The sequence below is a fragment of the Physeter macrocephalus genome, chromosome 21 (genome assembly GCF_002837175.3).
Source record: "Physeter macrocephalus isolate SW-GA chromosome 21, ASM283717v5, whole genome shotgun sequence".
Lineage (NCBI taxonomy): Eukaryota > Metazoa > Chordata > Mammalia > Artiodactyla > Physeteridae > Physeter > Physeter macrocephalus.
The window spans coordinates 22,483,966-22,501,136 of NC_041234.1; the positions used below are offsets into that span (position 1 = coordinate 22,483,966).

The 17,171-nt window shown below is 48.7% G+C and overlaps 1 long non-coding RNA gene across 1 annotated transcript in view; it reads left to right on the forward strand.

The window, feature by feature from the left end:
• LOC114484716 (uncharacterized) overlaps positions 1-15,008 on the forward strand; it is a 49,462-nt gene extending 34,454 nt beyond the window's left edge. Inside the window, exon 3 of the long non-coding RNA XR_003677908.1 lies at positions 14,862-15,008. This is a non-coding gene — a long non-coding RNA (uncharacterized lncRNA). The remainder of the gene's footprint in view (positions 1-14,861) is intronic.
• Positions 15,009-17,171: the final 2,163 nt, after the last annotated feature.

The following is a 17,171-nucleotide window of genomic DNA, read 5'->3' on the forward strand; positions in this document are numbered from 1 at the left end:
AACGTAAAATAGATAGCTAGTGGGAAGCAGCCGCATAGCACAGGGAGATCAGCTCGGTGCTTGTGACCACCTAGAGGGGTGGGATAGGGAGGGTAGGAGGGAGGGAGGCGCAAGAGGGAAGAGATATGGGGATATATGTATATATATAACTGATTCACTTTGTTGTAAAGCAGAAACTAACACACCATTGTAAAGCAATTATACTCCAATAAAGATGTTAAAAAATACATACATACATACATACATACAAGCATTCAAGCGACTGTTTCCCTTTCAGAGACATCATCAATGGAAGCTCTATACTTTTGTGATGGTACTGCCATTGCTGTTGGCATTTCTAGGGTTCCTACTTGGAAAGGCTTTAGGTTGTATAAACTCTAGCATGGGCTTATAAGATGTGATGTTAGCTTGAGATTTTTAAAAACCTTCCTTTTCATCCTTCCCTCTCTTAGTGTTGGAGGACTGGTGATACCTGATCTTTGTAACAGAGTAATTCATGTTGGTAGGTGTCACTTAAGCCACTGGAGATTGCTTTGTACCTTCCAGACAGAAAAAATGTATTTGTCTTAGATTGGGTGTGGGTATTTTATTTGGGAGGTGAGCTCAGGAAGAAGGATTGAGGCAACAGATGGAGAGAGAAACAGGGGAAGGAGGAAATGCCACAAGAAGAATGAATTATTAAGGTCTGTAATGTAGGAAACTGGGGGCTGGATTCCATCAGGACCTCTAAGAGACATGGGATGCCTCCTAGAATTGTCTGCTGGGAACACAGGAGGCTGGGGTTTTATTCTCCACTAGCTGAGTTGAGCATTTGTCCCCAGTGCAGTTATCTCCCCCACATTTCTGGACGTTGCTTCCAGGCTGAGCAGGTTCCCAGGCCTTTTCAAAGGCCTTGAGGCAGAAAAAATGGAGAGATGTATGCTGCGTGTTTGAGATGAGACACAATTGCAGGGTGAGTCCGAACTCACACAGACCGATGCATCACTGCTGGGGCCGATACCAGAGTTGCTCCGAGGAGCTGGTACTCGGGGCACCAAAAACATCTGCTAATGGTGTGTAAAGAGCCTGATCCTTTATAACCATGTAAATGGCCAACGTTAAAAAAGTGAATCTATCAAATGCTGATGAAGATGTAGGGAGAGGGGCGATTCCAGGCACAGCTGATGGGTGTGTAAACTGCAGCAGCTTTTCTGAAAAGGAATCTGATTTGGTTTAGTGCAATTTAATTGGCATATGTGCTGTGACACCCCCCGCCCCAAGTATAGAGCCCAGAGGAATGGTCCCATGCCCAGGTCCAGAAGGACATCGTTATAAGGATGCTCACTATTGAGCTGTTGTTGGGGACAGCTTGGAGGAGAGTTGGACACAACCTGGGTGTCCATCCTTAGGGGAATGGATAAGAAAAGAAAGGTGGATGGACATTATGAAATACCATGTGGCAGGAAGAAGCAATGCACAAAATCCATATACAGCAAGAGCAATAGCTCTCCATGACATTGTGTGGAGTGAAGAAAGATAAGAAAATGAGTGAGGTTTATGACACAATACTGGTCATGGAAACTCAAAACCCGCTCACAAAAAACGCATTTCCTGTTTTACACGGCTATGCGCATATATAAAGACGCATCGCAAGCACACACCACAGAGGGGATGCCTGTAGGGGGAAGGAAATGAAAGTGAGGATTGGAGATGATGGTGGGGAGAGAAAGAGGAAATAAGACACAAGCAGGGTCTTACCTGGTCCAGGTTTCATTACGTGCTAGGAGCCGAGGACTATGATTAACCACCCCCCTGGACCTGAAGGTCTAAATAGATTTTTTTTTAAGTAAATAAAGTGCCTGGAACACAGTAGGTGTTCAATAAACGGTCCCTAAGAATGTGGCTGCAGGGACAATTGAGCAATTTTCCAGAAAGACGAAAGCCTGACATCTCCTCTAGAAACTAGAAGGCAAAAAAGAAATGGCTCTCTCCACCCCATGCCTCATATCTGGGGTGAGAGGGTAATCCCCAAAGGGGTCTGTCAATTTAGATGGGAAAAAAATCACATATTTATTTTCACCCACCTCTGGCGGCAGTTTAGCAAGTGCACAGTTACGTTCGGAGTATCTATGAGTTTATCACCGAGAGAAATCATAGATATTTTTATATCATGTTATATAGTTGTTGCAGGTATCTTGAAATATGCTCAGCACGACTTGGAAATTATGGTTGTTATTAGACCTGCCGCTAGATCATATTTAATGCATTAATAAATGTGCATTTATCACACATCTGGGTTTTTAATATTTTTAAAACTGCATTTCGACATAATTGGCTTCCTTTTTGATTTTTCTGTATTTTATTTTATGTACTTAATCTGCTTTCTGAGAAAAGGTCTGTAGGCTTCCCCAGATGTCAGAGGGGCCCCTGGCATGGCAAAGGGTAAGACCCTGTCAATAGGCTTTATCATTGCCTCCTTAAGTCAGAAGATTTGTGAGAAAATTCACAATTAGGGCTTTCCGTTGTCCCACTGTCAGCGGACAAGAATGAGTTAAATGGTGGCCCCAGCTGTGTGGTGTGACCCAGCTGGGTTCTGCCTCTCAGGCCTGCAGGGACAGGGAAGGACAGAGCAAAGGGGAGAAGGGAGAAGAGGGAAGGAGAAAGGAAAAAGAAAGTGATTGGAAGATAATTTACCCAGCTCCTTCTCGTCACTGAATTGAACTTTATTTTTTATTTTTTTATTTTTTTTGTGGTATGCGGGCCTCCCTCTGTTGTGGCCTCTCCCGTTGCGGAGCACAGGCTCCGGAAGCACAGGCTCAGCGGCCATGGCTCACGGGCCCAGCCGCTCCGCGGCATGTGGGATCCTCCCAGACCGGGGTGCGAACCCGGTTCCCCTGCATCGGCAGGCGGACGCGCAACCACTGCGCCACCAGGGAAGCCCCTGAACTTTATTTTTAATAAAATTATTATTAAATAGAAATGGCATGCTCACGATTTTGCAATTAGGTGATTTTCAGAGACACAGTCCCAGTAATTACTTGTGCTGGGGAAGGCCGAAATGTTCTATTCTTCCAAATGTATTTGAACCAGCATCTCTAATTCCAGGCATAGCCTTTCCCTGGACCTCAGAGAGGTGTAGACAGTCTCTTCTGTCTTCCTCCTCTTGCCTGCCTGGAACCAACAGGTGCCCTTAATATGGCCCAGAGTTCTCGAAGTTGTCATAGGGTACCTCACTCTGCATGGAGAAATATCCCACGCCCATCATTGTAATGTTTGCATCAGAAGGCACCCCAGAGAGAGGCGCTTTCTTCTTTGTACAGATCACAGCTATTCAGACCTGGGCTAAGTTGAGGTTCTCCCCAAGGCAGACCCTGCCTACAGGATTCAAGCACAGCTAGCTTATTTGGGAAGCGCAGGAAGCCCTGGTGGAGACACGGGGCAACAAGACAGGGAAAGGAGGGCAACCACTAATGAGTACGTTATTAATCCAGCCACTATAGTGGGCAACTGGATCTCAGTATCCTGGAGACACTCTGGGAAAGATGTAGAACATGCATGTCAGCGTTATCCCACCCAGTGGGGCAAGGGAGCAGGGGCGTTTATACTCCAACTCCCAGCTCCCATTGGTTGAGGGCTGCTCCCAGGGGGTGATACTTCTCAGTTCTTCCAGTTTGTACAGACGACGTGTCCTTTAGGGGACTTCTCTGGTGGTCCAGTGGTTAGGGCTCCACACTCTCGTTGCCGAGGGTCCGGGTTTGATCCCTGGTCGGGCAACTAAGATCCCACAAGCCGTGCAATGTGACAAAAAAAAAAAAAAAACAAAACAAACAAACAAACAAACAAAAAAACCGGAAAAAACTTAGGCACAGAGCTGCAGACATTGCTCTTGCGGGTGAAGAGAACCCACGGAATCGGGAAGGTGGGTGGGGAGGCGGTGGGGCACTGATGGTACCTGCTGCAGGCCCAGCGCTTGCAAACCATCTGCTTCTCCTCCAGGTAATAGTCTCTTCATCTCCGCACCTCAGCTTCCCCGTCTCCACAAGAGGCAAGGGCTCTCCAAAGGTTGCAAACTGGAGGCCTGGAAATCAAATGAGTTTCTTGGGTGTGTTTGGTTTGGCTCACAGGGTTTTACAAATTTTTTTTATAATTGAACTAACTTAAAATGAGGAGGCTTTGTATGAAAACATGACTTTTTATTTCCTCCAGAAAAATCTGTTGGCAACATTAGACCCCAAACTCAATGACCCCCAATACCATATGGCTCTGGGAAGCTAGACTTTTTTCTACCCAAAGTCAAACGGTTTAAGAGAAAACTTTTGCAGCTTGCCTGCCAAGTCTCTCCTATCCCCTTTTTTGTTAACTTTTTTTTTTTTCTGGCCACGCCGCTCGGCTTCGCTTGCGGGATCTTTGTTCCCTGACCAGGGATCCAACCCGTCCCCCCCGCAGTGGAAGCGCGGAGTCCTAACCACTGCATTGCCAGGGAAGTCCCTCCTATCCCCTTTTATGAAAGTGTTTTTCGTTTGTTTTGTTTGTAAAGGAAACTGCAACTCTCTGCCTCTTTACAGAGTTGGGGAGTGGGGAATTGGGTTAAAGCCCCAGGTAGCCTCAGCCCACTCTGCAAGGGCTGAGAGCCAGGATGTTTGAGCATCAGCTGGCAGGCTGGCTGCTCACAGGGAAGGCCCCGCCATCTGTTCCCAGAGACGGCGAGGGAGCCATCTTCCTCCCTCTGCGCCTGCCTCCAAACTCAGGCCCAGGGACATCTTATAACCCAAGAACAGCTCTGGTCTGAGCCGAATATAGGACCCCAAATGCCTCCATTCTTTGCCACATTCTCCTTCAGCTCCTCGTGTATGAGATGAATCAGCTGCCTCCAGCTCAAAGCGTCTCTCCTCGGATGCTGGGTTCTAGCCAACCCCCAGAGGCCACCAACTGTGCCCATCAGCAGAAGTGGAAGTCGAGGGCTCTCATCCCGTCACAGCTCTGCCCTGGGAGTCGGCAGCTGATGACACGGGCTGGCCCCTGATTGCCAATCTAGATGACACTTTCAAACATCCCATCCCCGGAGATCCCCTCAAATGCAGCTGTGATTAGTCTAGTCTCCAAAGCCTCCGAGAAAAACCTCAGTTACCGAATAGTAATGGGAAAGCCAGTCTAAAAGGGTGGAAAGTCTGAATCCGAGGGTCTTTTTGAATGAAGCGAAATTTTATTCATTCCACGTGCATGAAATAAGGGCTAACAGGATGGTCAAGGAGCAGCTGTGACTTAATGAATGGATAAGAATCATCAATGGGGTCACTTTTTTTAAAGAACAGAAATGGGTATGATGAAAATGATGTTTGCATCCTTAGAAGCAATTGGAATTCTTGACTGAGCAGGCAGTTGCCTTTCCAAACGTGATTGAGAACTTGGCTCTGGTACCAGACTGCTTGTGTGCCAAATTCGGGCTGTGTGACCTTGGGCAAGTCTTAACCTCTCTGTGCCTCAAGATCATCAGCTGTAATATGGGAGAATAATAAGGCCTTCCTCACAGCGTTGCTTTGAAGATTAAATGAAACATCCATATAAAGCACCCAGCCCCTTCTTCAGAGTCAGGACTCAGTAAATGTTATATATTATTGTTGTATTATTTTTTAAAATTAATTACTTTAGTTATTTATTTTTGACTGCGTTGGGTCTTCGTTGCCACGCGCGGGCTTTCTTTAGTTGCGGCAAGTGGGGGCTACTCTTCGTTGTGGAGCACAGGCTCTAGGCGTGCAGGCTTCAGTAGTTGTGGCACGTGGGCTCAGTAGTTGTGGCTCGCGGGCTCTAGAGCGCAGGCTCAGTAGTTGTGGCGCACGGGCTTAGCTGCTCCGCGGCATGTGGGATCTTCCTGGATCAGGGCTCGAACCCGTGTCCCCTGCACTGGCAGGCAGATTCTTAACCACTGCACCACCAGGGAAGCCCTTATTGTTGTATTATTATGAGTGATTTATTTTTCAAGGATAGTGCCAAGATTAACATCAGTTCTGGTTCTCTGTGACAAAAAAATAAATCCAAATTTCTGAATAGTGGAGTCTCAATGGTTGAGCTCTTACCAGCATCTTTCTTTCCCCCTGGCCCTTGTCGCAGCAAATCTGATCAGCAACGCAGGGGGTGTGCTTTCGTTGACAAAAGCCCGCTGTGGGGCTGGCAGCAGAGCCCAGTGTCGGCGGCTGGCATGGGTGGAGCAAAGGGCAGGGGCCCGGCCAGGGTGGAGCAGGGCTTCCGTGCAGCGCCCACGGGCCCTGAGAGCTTGTGTATTCATCTGGCCTCCCTGCTCATGCGCAGGTGGAGGTGAAACATCAGAATCCAATTTTTTGTCACCTTGTGAAATTATGAGCCTCCATTCCCATTGTGCTGGTATCATCAGAGCACAGTGGACACGTGGGGTGATGGCTGTTGCTGGGTTACTCCTTGTAAGTTCAAACAGTTCCACATGCTGAATGACAACAGATTGCCGTGACCTGGGTAAATTCAACCGATGCTTCCTGCCTAGGTAGACTTTGACGTGATGCTGTACATCTGCTTCTGATGAAGGGAATGCCTCACTCAGTAAAGCAGGAAATAAAAACGCAGTCCTACCTTGCCAGTTGGTTTCCCTCCCTCCCTCCCTTCCTTCCTTCCTTCTTTCCTGCCTCCCTCCCTCTCTTCCCCCCGCCTCCTTCCTTCTCTCTCTTCTCTCCTTTCTTCTTTCCTATCTATTTTTCTTTCTTGGTCTTCTCTGTCATTTTCTTTTCCTAAGAGGAGAGACACCAGTGCTGAACTCTGTGTTCTGGGCGCCAGAACCTGCTCTCCTTGTGTACACGGTCTGAGTCCTGTGTCCAAACATAAGACAGAAATGTGATCAGGGCCTGGTAGAGGAAGGGATTTGACAGGCCTTCTGTATCCCAAATCTCCAAGATGCAAAGGTAAAGTCAGGCTCTTTTCTTAAGGGTTACATTTCACATTTGAGTTGCCTCACATGGAGGCCCTCTGAGCCCGGGCAGTCCGCTTCGCAGCCCTCCCGGCTCGCTGAGGCTATGGTCTCCCACGGAGCGCCTCCCTCCTCCCTCCAGCTCCAGGACACCTGGGTCCACAACAACGACAAATACAAAGGAGCTGAACAATAAGTGGGTCTGCAGCGCTAGGTGAATCTCGTGTTAGCCCCTCACGCTTGTTCCAGCTACTGTCTGTGGGTAACAAATCACTCTAGGACTTGGTGGCTTAAAATAATTGTGACCGTCTCTTGGGTTCTGTGAGTTGACTGGACTCAGCTCGATGGTTCTCACTTGGGGTCCCTCAAGCTGTCACAGCCAGCTAGTGGCTGGGACTGAAATCTTCCAGAGGCTCAGCTGGGTTGGACATCCAAGATGGTGCCCTCACGGGGCTGGTGGCTGACAAGAGCTCAGGGAAAACTGTCCACCCGAGCACCTACCGGTGACCTCTCCATGTGGCTTGGGATTCTCTCAGCATTGCGATTGAGCTCCAAGGCTGTCCTGAGAGGGAACGGGAGAAGCTGAACATTCCAAAAGCAAGCATTCCAGGAGAAGCATTTCAAAGGAATCAAGTGGAAGCCGTGTGGCCTTTGATAACCCAGCCTAGAAGCCGTACAGTATGATTTTTCTCGGTAATCAATTGGTCAAAGCAGTCACAGAGCCCACCCAGGTTCAAGGGGGGAGGACATAGACTCCACGTCTCAATGGAAGAAGTGCCAAAGAATTGGGGGGACATATTTAAAAACTGCTACAGCGTTCAGTACAACAACTCTGCCTCATTGTCTTCAACTTAAAGGTCCTGATGGTGCTGAAGCCTTCAACACCAGCCTATCTCTTCGTTACTAATGACTAAAGCAGCTGGAGGGGAGGGTGGAGGACTTGGAGGGAGGAATGAATGGTATATTTTATTTCGTATCTTTCAGCTGTCTTTTTAGGGCACAGGTGACAAAGCAGAAGTCTCCAATATAAGCATAGCCTGAAATGGGTTTAAAAAATTGATCCAATATTTTGAAGGTTGGAGATTTCCCATAAAACTCTGAATTTTCAGCATCTCTTATGAGATCTGAGCTGAATGGTGGCTGCCCCCTTTAGACAAGGCTGATGTACACCGGTTAGCCACAGTCCCTACCCCTTTCTATTGCCCCAATACTGAGAGTGGATATCAGTACCCATCCATCTACATGGCTGCACTGTTTCTGTCTCCTTGCTTTTGCTTTTGCTTTTGCTTTAGTTAGAAAAAACAATTTATCGTGGTACCACGTCTTTATCCAAAGTGAAAATACAACACTAGACCGGGAGGGCTATACGTCCAACACAAATGGGAAAAGACATTTTTAATGGGCATTATGTTATTTTTCATATACACCGAAGAGGATTATGTTGCTTGTTGTCACACCACTCCCTCTCTCCCTCCTTCCTTTTCTCTCTTTCTCTTTCCTGCCCTCTCCTCTTCCCTCCTTTCTTCCCTCCCTCCTCCCCCCCTCCCCCCTTTCCTCTCCCTTTCTCTCCCTCTTTTTCTTTCAATACTTAGCAGGAGAATGAGGAGAGGTGATCAATTCTTATTAACTACACTGAATTGATTTCATTTTTCGTCTTTCGCTATTACTTGAGTTAAAACAATTTTTCTCTCTCCTGCTGTTTGTCTTTTACATGACAGCCAAGCAAATAAACAGGTGGGACCTCAAAACACTATCTTTGGTATAATAGACACATGCAAAGGCCTCCCAGACAAGCCTAAAGTGGTCTCCCAAATGATGGAGGTGGTCTGCTCTCCCCCTGGAGAAGCCCCTTGCCAGGCTGGCCCTGGGCCTTTTCGGCTGTTTTTTATGTTCCAGACCAGGAGAGCTAGCTACTCCAGACCAACCCCTCCGAATGTTCAAAGTGCAGCAAACTACGAGACAATGGACAACTTGCTTCTTTCGACTGATGACTCTGTCATGTCCACATTTCGGGTTCAATTCTTGTCCACAGAGTCCAGCCCCCTTGGTCTGAGAGAGGCCTGTTACCTCCCCATGCTTGGCTTGGGACTTTTCTGTTCCATCCACATTTTCCAGCTCTCTTTTGATTGATTCCGGAAGTCTGTTTTCCTCTCTCTCTCTCGCTCTCTCTCTCTCTCTCTCTCTCTCTCTCTCTCTCTCTCTTTTCCCCAGAAGCTTGAAGCCAACCCTATTTGCCCCTTGTTCCCAGTTCTCCCTGGCAGGTTCATCCCCTGCAGATGACCATTTGCAAATACCTGTATTCCTTTACCATAGACAACAGTCTTCAAGCATCCCTCCTGGATTTATCTGAGGAGGAGAAGTTCCTTTGAGAAGGAGCCTCAGAACATCCAAGTCCTAAGTATTCCTAAAGAGAACAAGGGAGGGAATGAGCTAGAAGAGGAACTTAATGACCACGTGCACCCCGCTGGAGGACACTGAATGGCCCAGGTCTTTCTCTGCGGGACAGCCACCCACTCTGGCTCACGGTGGAGCCCCATGAGTCCCTGGGTGGATTCCCGGGTAGCGGAGCCAAGGTGCGGGGAATGCTTCACTTGTCTCCATGTCAAGAAAACAAATGTTTGGGCAGGAAATTTCCCTTTGAGAATGATCTGCTTTTTGAAGGCAACATTTTTCTGAATTATCTCCTCAGGGGAAACCACTCAGCTATCTCAAGAAGGAAAATATTCCTCCTTCTGAGCTCAGTACGCTACTTTGACTCATAGGGGAGATGTGCCTGCGTAGTAATGAAACTGATTTCCTGACTCCTGCAAAAATCAGCTTGCATGCATGCGTGTGTGTGCATGCGGGTCTGCATTTGCACGTGGGCACTCGTGTGTGTATTAGTGACTGTGCGTGTGTATGCGATGAGTATGTCAGCCCATGTGTGCATATGTATGTGTGTGTGTACATTTGCGCTCGTGCATCACGATAGATCATAGAGGCTTAAAGGGAGAGAGGGAAGGCGCAGGCTGCTGAAGGATGGGTTTGCAGGGATGCTGGGAACTCCACGCAGGGCTGTCTCTACCAGGCTCCTCCCATAACTGAATGCCCGTGGCATCTGGCGCCATGAAAACCAGAGGTAAAGTCATTTCACGTGTCCACGTGTCCATCAATGGCTGAGGCTGGGTCATCGGAGAGGCATATCAGATTGTCCCCCAACCTATGGGCCCCCACTACAGGGGGACCCCATGGCTAGATGTTTGCCCACAGTGCCCCCTCACCCCCACTCAGAGCCTCCCTAGGCTCCACGCTAGAACCATCATTCTGGGAAGTTCCTATTTTATGACACAAAGAATCCTAAAATCAAGAAGTTGACCAAGAAGGAAATGATTTGAATTTAAAGGTTTGGGGCAAGGACCCTAAATTCTCTGAGCTTCAGTGTCCTCCTTAGTGAAATGAAGATAGTCATATCCCCTGCCTCCAAGAATTCAATGCATATGTAGCTGGTTGCCGGATGTGTATAAAACTAGCCTAGTACACGGACTGGAGTGGATGGGGTCCTGATAGGGAGCAGAGAATTGTCTCCAACACCTGCCTTTACACCTGTAACCATCGGCCTCCACTCCATCCCTTGATAGCTTTACCAACTTCCAGAGCTTCCAGTAAACTTTGGGGATGAAATTGCCCAGTCTGACCTCTTCAGGCTCGGCCTGAGGTTTGGGGACCTACCCTGAGAACGGGGAGGAGAATCTACGCTTTCACTGTGCTGCCATTTCCCTACCGCTCTCTTTGGCTGTTTTGGAGTCTTCCTCCTTTCCTTCCTTGAAGCACTGGAGTCTGGGAGGAGGGAAGGGAGAAAAGCACACATTTCATACGAGACTAGCCCGCCCATAATCCTATCATTGGGCTCTCTCCAAGGAGGGACCCAAATGACGCCCTCTCAGGGGGCATATTTATGGGTGCTTGGGAGGCTCCACACAAAGCCCTCAGCACCGCACTGTCCCTGACGAGCATGGGTGGCACAGCCTCTGGCTGTCCTTACATGGCACCCCCCCCCAATCCCTGCCCACCGTGGTTCATGCCATCACCTCTCACTGTGGCCCCGCTCCACCCAGCAAGCAGCTTACCTTCTGCAGGACTCACGTGATGCCCCGGAAGCTCACTCACCTTTGCCACACCAAGTCCTGGGAATGAGGTCGTGCTGCCCCCTCCTGCCTTCTGTGATGCACCTGCCACCATGGGTGATGATTCCAGCCATGCTTCCTCCTTCTGGATTCTGCAGGCAGGAAGCAGGTGCTGGTCTCTGCTCTCAAAGCCCCCTCCTTCTAGGACCAAGTCAGGCTCTTGCAGGAATTCCAGGGCACTGGTGCGGGCAGCCCACTGATCTCTGCAGCTCAGGATCACACCTCTGAGGGAGTTACCAGGTGCCCCTTCTGGCAGCTTCTCATGGCATAGGTGATATCGCTTCTCCTGAAGACCCCGACTTATGCTAGTGGCAGGGGGTGTGGTGGGAAGTAGAACATGGGGAAGGCAGGAAAAATACCAAACTCCTTCTTCCAGATGAATCCCCTCCACACACACACACACACACACACACACACACACACACACACACACACCTCTCACATTTCTAGGTAGCCTGCTTACATAGGCTGGCAGGCATGTGAGGGAGAGGTTTATGGGACAATTTCTCACTCGCCCACCTCTCTAGGGAGCCCAAATTTTGAGCCAAGGTTGAGTACAGTATAGGCTGGGAGACAGAGAGTGTTTAGATCTAGGCTCTGCCCCTTCTCAACTGTGTGTCTTTGGGCGAGTTACTTCACCTCTCTGTGCCTCCATTTCCACAATTGTGAATGAGGACCCTTCCTATAGGATTATTGTGAGGGTTAAATGAGTTACTATGGGAATAGGGCTTCATAGTTGCCTGGTACATATTAGGTGCTCAATATATGATAGCTACTGTGGGATTTTTCCCATCTAGTTACTATATGAAATGCTGAGCATTTAGTATGCAGTAAGTCCTCAATAAGTGTTAGCCTCTAGCCATGATGAAGAGGTTGAACATTTGGGGCTTAAAATGTACATCTCGCAGCCCATTTAAACTCCCAGTCAAGGAGATCTGATCATGCCATTCTCCTTCTTTTAATCTTTCAGTTACTCCCCTTATGGGGGACAAAAGTCTAACCTCCCTCTGGCCCGCAGGCATGATACTCAACTACCTGTCATCTCCCGGGCTTGCCATGCTGACTCTTGCCATCATGCCTCTTTGCTCATGCTGTCCACCCTGCCGGAAATGACTTTCCCCATCTTCTCCACCAAAGTAATCTTCATTTAGTGTGGCAGCCATGGGAAGGCCTTACCCAGGCTTCCCTTCGGTGGAGAAGGTTCTGGAAGGAGTGCTCTTAGCTGACAGCCCCCAGCTGCTGTACCTTCAGGAGCCACAGCAGCTGAGACCACAGGCTCCCCAGGCTGCCCCACCCCGCGACCGCAAGATGGGGGCACCAGAGCTGGGTCATTCCGCCGGACGTGGGACGTCTCTGATGGGCGGTCTTTGCTCCGGGGCTCCCCATCGGCCTGGTGCAGCCTTTCTCAGAGCTGCGCTGTGTCTGAGGCTCTTCCCACCCCATCCTCCTTCCTTTCCCCTCCTTTCTCGGGGATCAGGCCTGAGTCCTGAAGGCTCTCCCACCTACTCGTTCTCCCTCCCCTTTGAGCCTGCACTTGGGTGTGTAATCCCATCTTGGTGTCTGCTTCTCCCAGGACCTGAACTGACACGCTTAGCCATCAAGGCTCAGCTCAAGCTTCACTTCTTGGAGGTACGAGGGACCCACCTTCTCCCCATGCTCCATGCCTTCTCTGGGCTCCCAGACTGCCTCGCGACCACCTCTGCTCTACTCATCCGTTTCCTGTCTGTCTCCCAACGGCTGAGTTCCTCACCAGAAAGAAATTGTCCTATTAATCTCTGCATCCACAGTACCTGGATATAAAATACCAGGCGCATAGTGGGCACTTGAGGTTTGTTGAACCTGTGAACATGGAGCTTGGAGAATGTAAGCGTGGGAGACATTCTTCAGAACGAAGAAAAGGAAAAAAAAAAAAGATGTAAAGGGTAATTTCCATATTGTTCATGAATTTCAAAAGCCTGAATTCTAGGGCCTGAGCCTAATTCTAAAGTTTCATGACCCCAAATACGTATAATGCAGTCTTTTATTGCCAGTCCTTTTTGTCTTTTAATGAAGACACATCTCTTATTTTATTGGGCTGGCCCAAAAGTTCATTTGGGTTTTTCCGTAAGATGTTCTGGAAAAACCCAAACGAACTTTTTGTCCAACGCCTAGAATGAAAGTTGCTGAGAACATAGGACCTGCTTTAGAGCAATTTGGTCCCCAACTCTCCTGGAATTCAGAGCACCACCAGTTTAAGCAAAGATTGCTTGATTTCAGAAAACGGAAGCCCTCAGAGCTAGCTAAATAAAGAGGCTTTAGGTAAGGAAGCTGGGGTAGTTCAGAGGCCCCAGGGCACATAACACAGGCAGTTCTCAGGAGAAATGGTAGCCAAGAGCTGGGAGGTTAGGAGCCGGGGTCAGGGCCTCCTAACCCACCAGGCCACACACTTCTGCCTGCTGGGCCCTCCTTCTTCAGAAGACCAGCTGTTCATCACTTCCCAGAGCAAGCATTCAACTGAGGAGACCAGCTGAACTCCATGGGTCCTGATCCCAAAGTACTGAGAAGGGGCCTAGCTTGGGCCAACCGTCCACGCCCACTGGCTGTCAGTTATGATCCCAGGGTGTGGTCTCAGAGCTGCGAGCAGGGCTCGTGGGAGGACACTGGGAGAAAAGGGGTGTGCTGATGCGGATGAGCCTCAGCCAGCCCTCATCCCCGCCTCGAAGCCATGGAGCAGCCTGAAGAGGAAGAAATGACGCCTCATCTTCCTCATCTCAGAGATGAGGAGGCGAAAGGTACCAGGTTTAAACCTTGTTTTCCTCCAGAGCCCATAAGTTCATCACTACGCCTCCCCCTCCCCCTAGACTTTAAAGTAATACTCAGCAGCACTCTCTCCCTCACATTCAGCAAAGCTGTGAGCTCTAAAAAAAAATACTATATTTAACATTTTAGGGCAAATTTTTCTGTAATTCCCTCATAATACTCCGAATCATTCAAAGCCACTTTACTGTCAGAAAAGAAATATCTATGCATATACTTAGCTCATTTAAGCCAAATGCCTTTTTAACAACATTTCTCAATTAAATATTCAGCAGAGATAATATTAAGTCAGAAGCATTTCATCCACTTAAAAAAAAAATCTGAGGTGAAAGAATCCAAGATGGGGAATATCAGAAATTAGAATGAAAGGACCACAGCATCTGACGCTTGTCCAAAGGGCAAAACCACAAGTCAAAGCCACATCTCTCTGGATTTGTTGGCATTTAACTAGATGCAAAATGTCAGCACAGAAAATGGCTTGTTCAGTGCAAATATTAACAAGAGAGGAGTGTGTCAGTGTGGAAATGGAGCTTCAGCTGACCAGGGCCTTTCTGACTCCCCCCATAAAGTCACTCTGAAGCAACTAGGGAGCTTTCTTTTTGGTTAATTTTCACCCTCTTTGCTGGAGATAAAGCTGCAGGGCATTTGTTTCATGGGAGAAAGGGAAGGCTGATGCAGGAGCCACTAGGAAAGATGGTATTGTTTGCCTGTAGTGAGGTCAGTTTATCCTATCCTAGTCTACTACCTTACCCTACCCTACCCTACCCTACGCTACCCTACCTTATCCTATCCTATCCTATCCTACCTTACCTTATTCTAACCCTATTGTACCCCACCCTACCCTACCTTATCCCAGCCTACCCTACCCTATCCTATCCTGCCCTATTCTATGCTTTCCTATCCTATTTTATACTATGGGCTATGCTATTCTACACTAGTCTACTCTACCCTCTTCTCTTCTCTTCTATTATGTTTCTTATGCACATATTCAGAGGAGACTGGCACTTAGCAACATTAATTTTATCAAGACCAGGAAGAAGGCAGAAGAATAAGAAAATATTTTCCTTTTTTCCCTCTTCACTGCACTAAGGAGGATCCCACGGTAGCTCAAAGCTGCACATTGCACTTTCTGTCCTTGCTCTCCGCTGCGCAGTCTTCTCAAAAAGATGCTCCTACTGGCGCCTTCCCCAGTTCACGGCATTTGCCATCTTGCTCTGGAAAGGGAAGCTCGCGTGTGAGTCTGATTTGGTGACAGGTGGAAAGCTTAGAGCCGCTCTTTCAAATATAAAGAACCTTGATTCAAGGGCCATGGAGGAGCAATGTCTGCCCGTCCCCTTCTGAGGTGGCGTTTTGGTGAATCCACCGCCAGCAGCAGTTAGATCCTCAGCTGGGCAGCCTCAGAAACCGGATGCTCTCGGCCCCCTGAGAACGGATCAGCTCACTCGTCTAGCTCAACAGAAACTTACATCTACGAACCAGGATGACTAATCAGACTGATGCAGAGTGATGCCAGATGTTCCCTCCAGCCCAACGATCACATTCTCTGCTTATGAGCAAATGATACGGGCAGCCACATTAGTTGACTGTGGCTTGGTGTTTAGCACGAAGTCTGGCTTAATTGGAGCATTAAAAGAATCGTTGAAGCGATATTAGATGGTTCATTCACCAGGCTGCCGGTAAAGCTGCTGAGCTAGCCTTGGAAAGCAGGTAGGAACAGAGGGCAGCTGGGGAGCCAGACCCAGGCCAGAGAGAACACCGGCTTGTCCTGCCAACAGATGACAGACACTCGACTCCTTTGCTCCCTGGTATCGGCTGGAAACTGGATGTTGCCACCACCGTGGCTGCTGCCAGAAAGAATTCTCACTGTCCCCTGCTCCAGATTCAAATCTGTGGCAGGTGGATCTGACTGGCCAAGCCAGGGTGCTCACGGCCTACCGCTAGGAATGTTGGAAAGGCAAGTGTCTTAGCTTGGGTTTCCCCGGAGGAAAATCCCAAGATAAGGATTCAAGTGCAAGTAGTTTCCCTGGGAGTGATACCAGGAAGTACCAGTAGGGAAGTCAGGTGTTGAGATAGGAAAAGGGAGGGGCCTGCTCTGGGCAATTGGGGCTCAGCCTTCTTGGGAACCTCAGGGCGGCAGTCAAGACCCTCTTGGAGTTGTCCCACCTGAGGGGTGAGGAAACTGGAGTTCTAATCCATCAATTCCCATCTGTCGTTGGTTAAGGGTGGCCTTAACCCCGTCCCCCAGGGGATGTTAACTTCTGCACCCTTCCAGTGTGCCCTGTATGGAGAGTCACACGTGCTTACGTTGGCATATACAGGGGCCACGAGTTCCAAGTGCTTCTGTGTGGGCACAACAGCATCTGCTACAGAGAGTGCCATGCAGTTTTAGCTGTTCAAGTGACAGTGGCGGGGGTGGGGGGGGCTGTCTCCTACCTAGATTCAGAGAAAGGGGTTCCGATGCCGGCAACTACAAATATGACAACATTCTCTACACGTGGATGCCTTTTACTTTATCTGCCAAACTCTCCTTTCTCCGCTGCTGCTGTCAAATTCTCCGCACCCCTAAAACCTGGTGGTTCCCGCAGGAGTGACCACTTTTTATCATGGTCACTGCACACTGTTAATTGGTCCAAAGTGGTACCTGACCCAAGAGAGGGCAAGTTAGAACTCTTCCCTGGAGTTTCCCAAACTAGAAAGGCATTGGTTTTTCCTTTTTTTTTTAATATAAATTTATTTATTTATCTATTTATCTATTTATTTATTTTTGGCTGCCTTGGGTCTTCGTTACTGCGAGCGGTCTTTCTCCAGATGCCGCGAGCAGGGGCTACTCTTCATTGCAGTGCGCAGGCTTCTCATTGCGGTGGCTTCTCTTGTTGCGGAGCACAGGCTCTGGGTGCGCGGGCTTCAGTAGTTGTGGCTCGCGGGCTCTAGAGCGCAGGCTCAGTAGTTGTGGCCCATGGGCTTAGTGGCTCCGTGGCATGTGGGATCTTCCGGGACCAGGGATCGAACTCGTGTCCCCTGCATTGGCAGGCAGATTCTTAACCACTGCACCACCAGGGAAGTCCCTCTTTTTAAAAAAAAATCCAACTTAAGTCTGGAACTTGAGATGCAAAATTCAGAAGCTCTGAATTCACAGACCTGAGCAAAAGAAGGCGTCTCGGTGGCATTCAAGTGTCCAATATGGAGACCAATGGTTTCCATTTTTCCTAGCTCTTTACTTTCCTGGGATTCTGTGATCCAACTCATTGTCCTTTTTGCCTAAACTTACAACCCAAAGAATCCTGATTAACATGGTGAGCGGA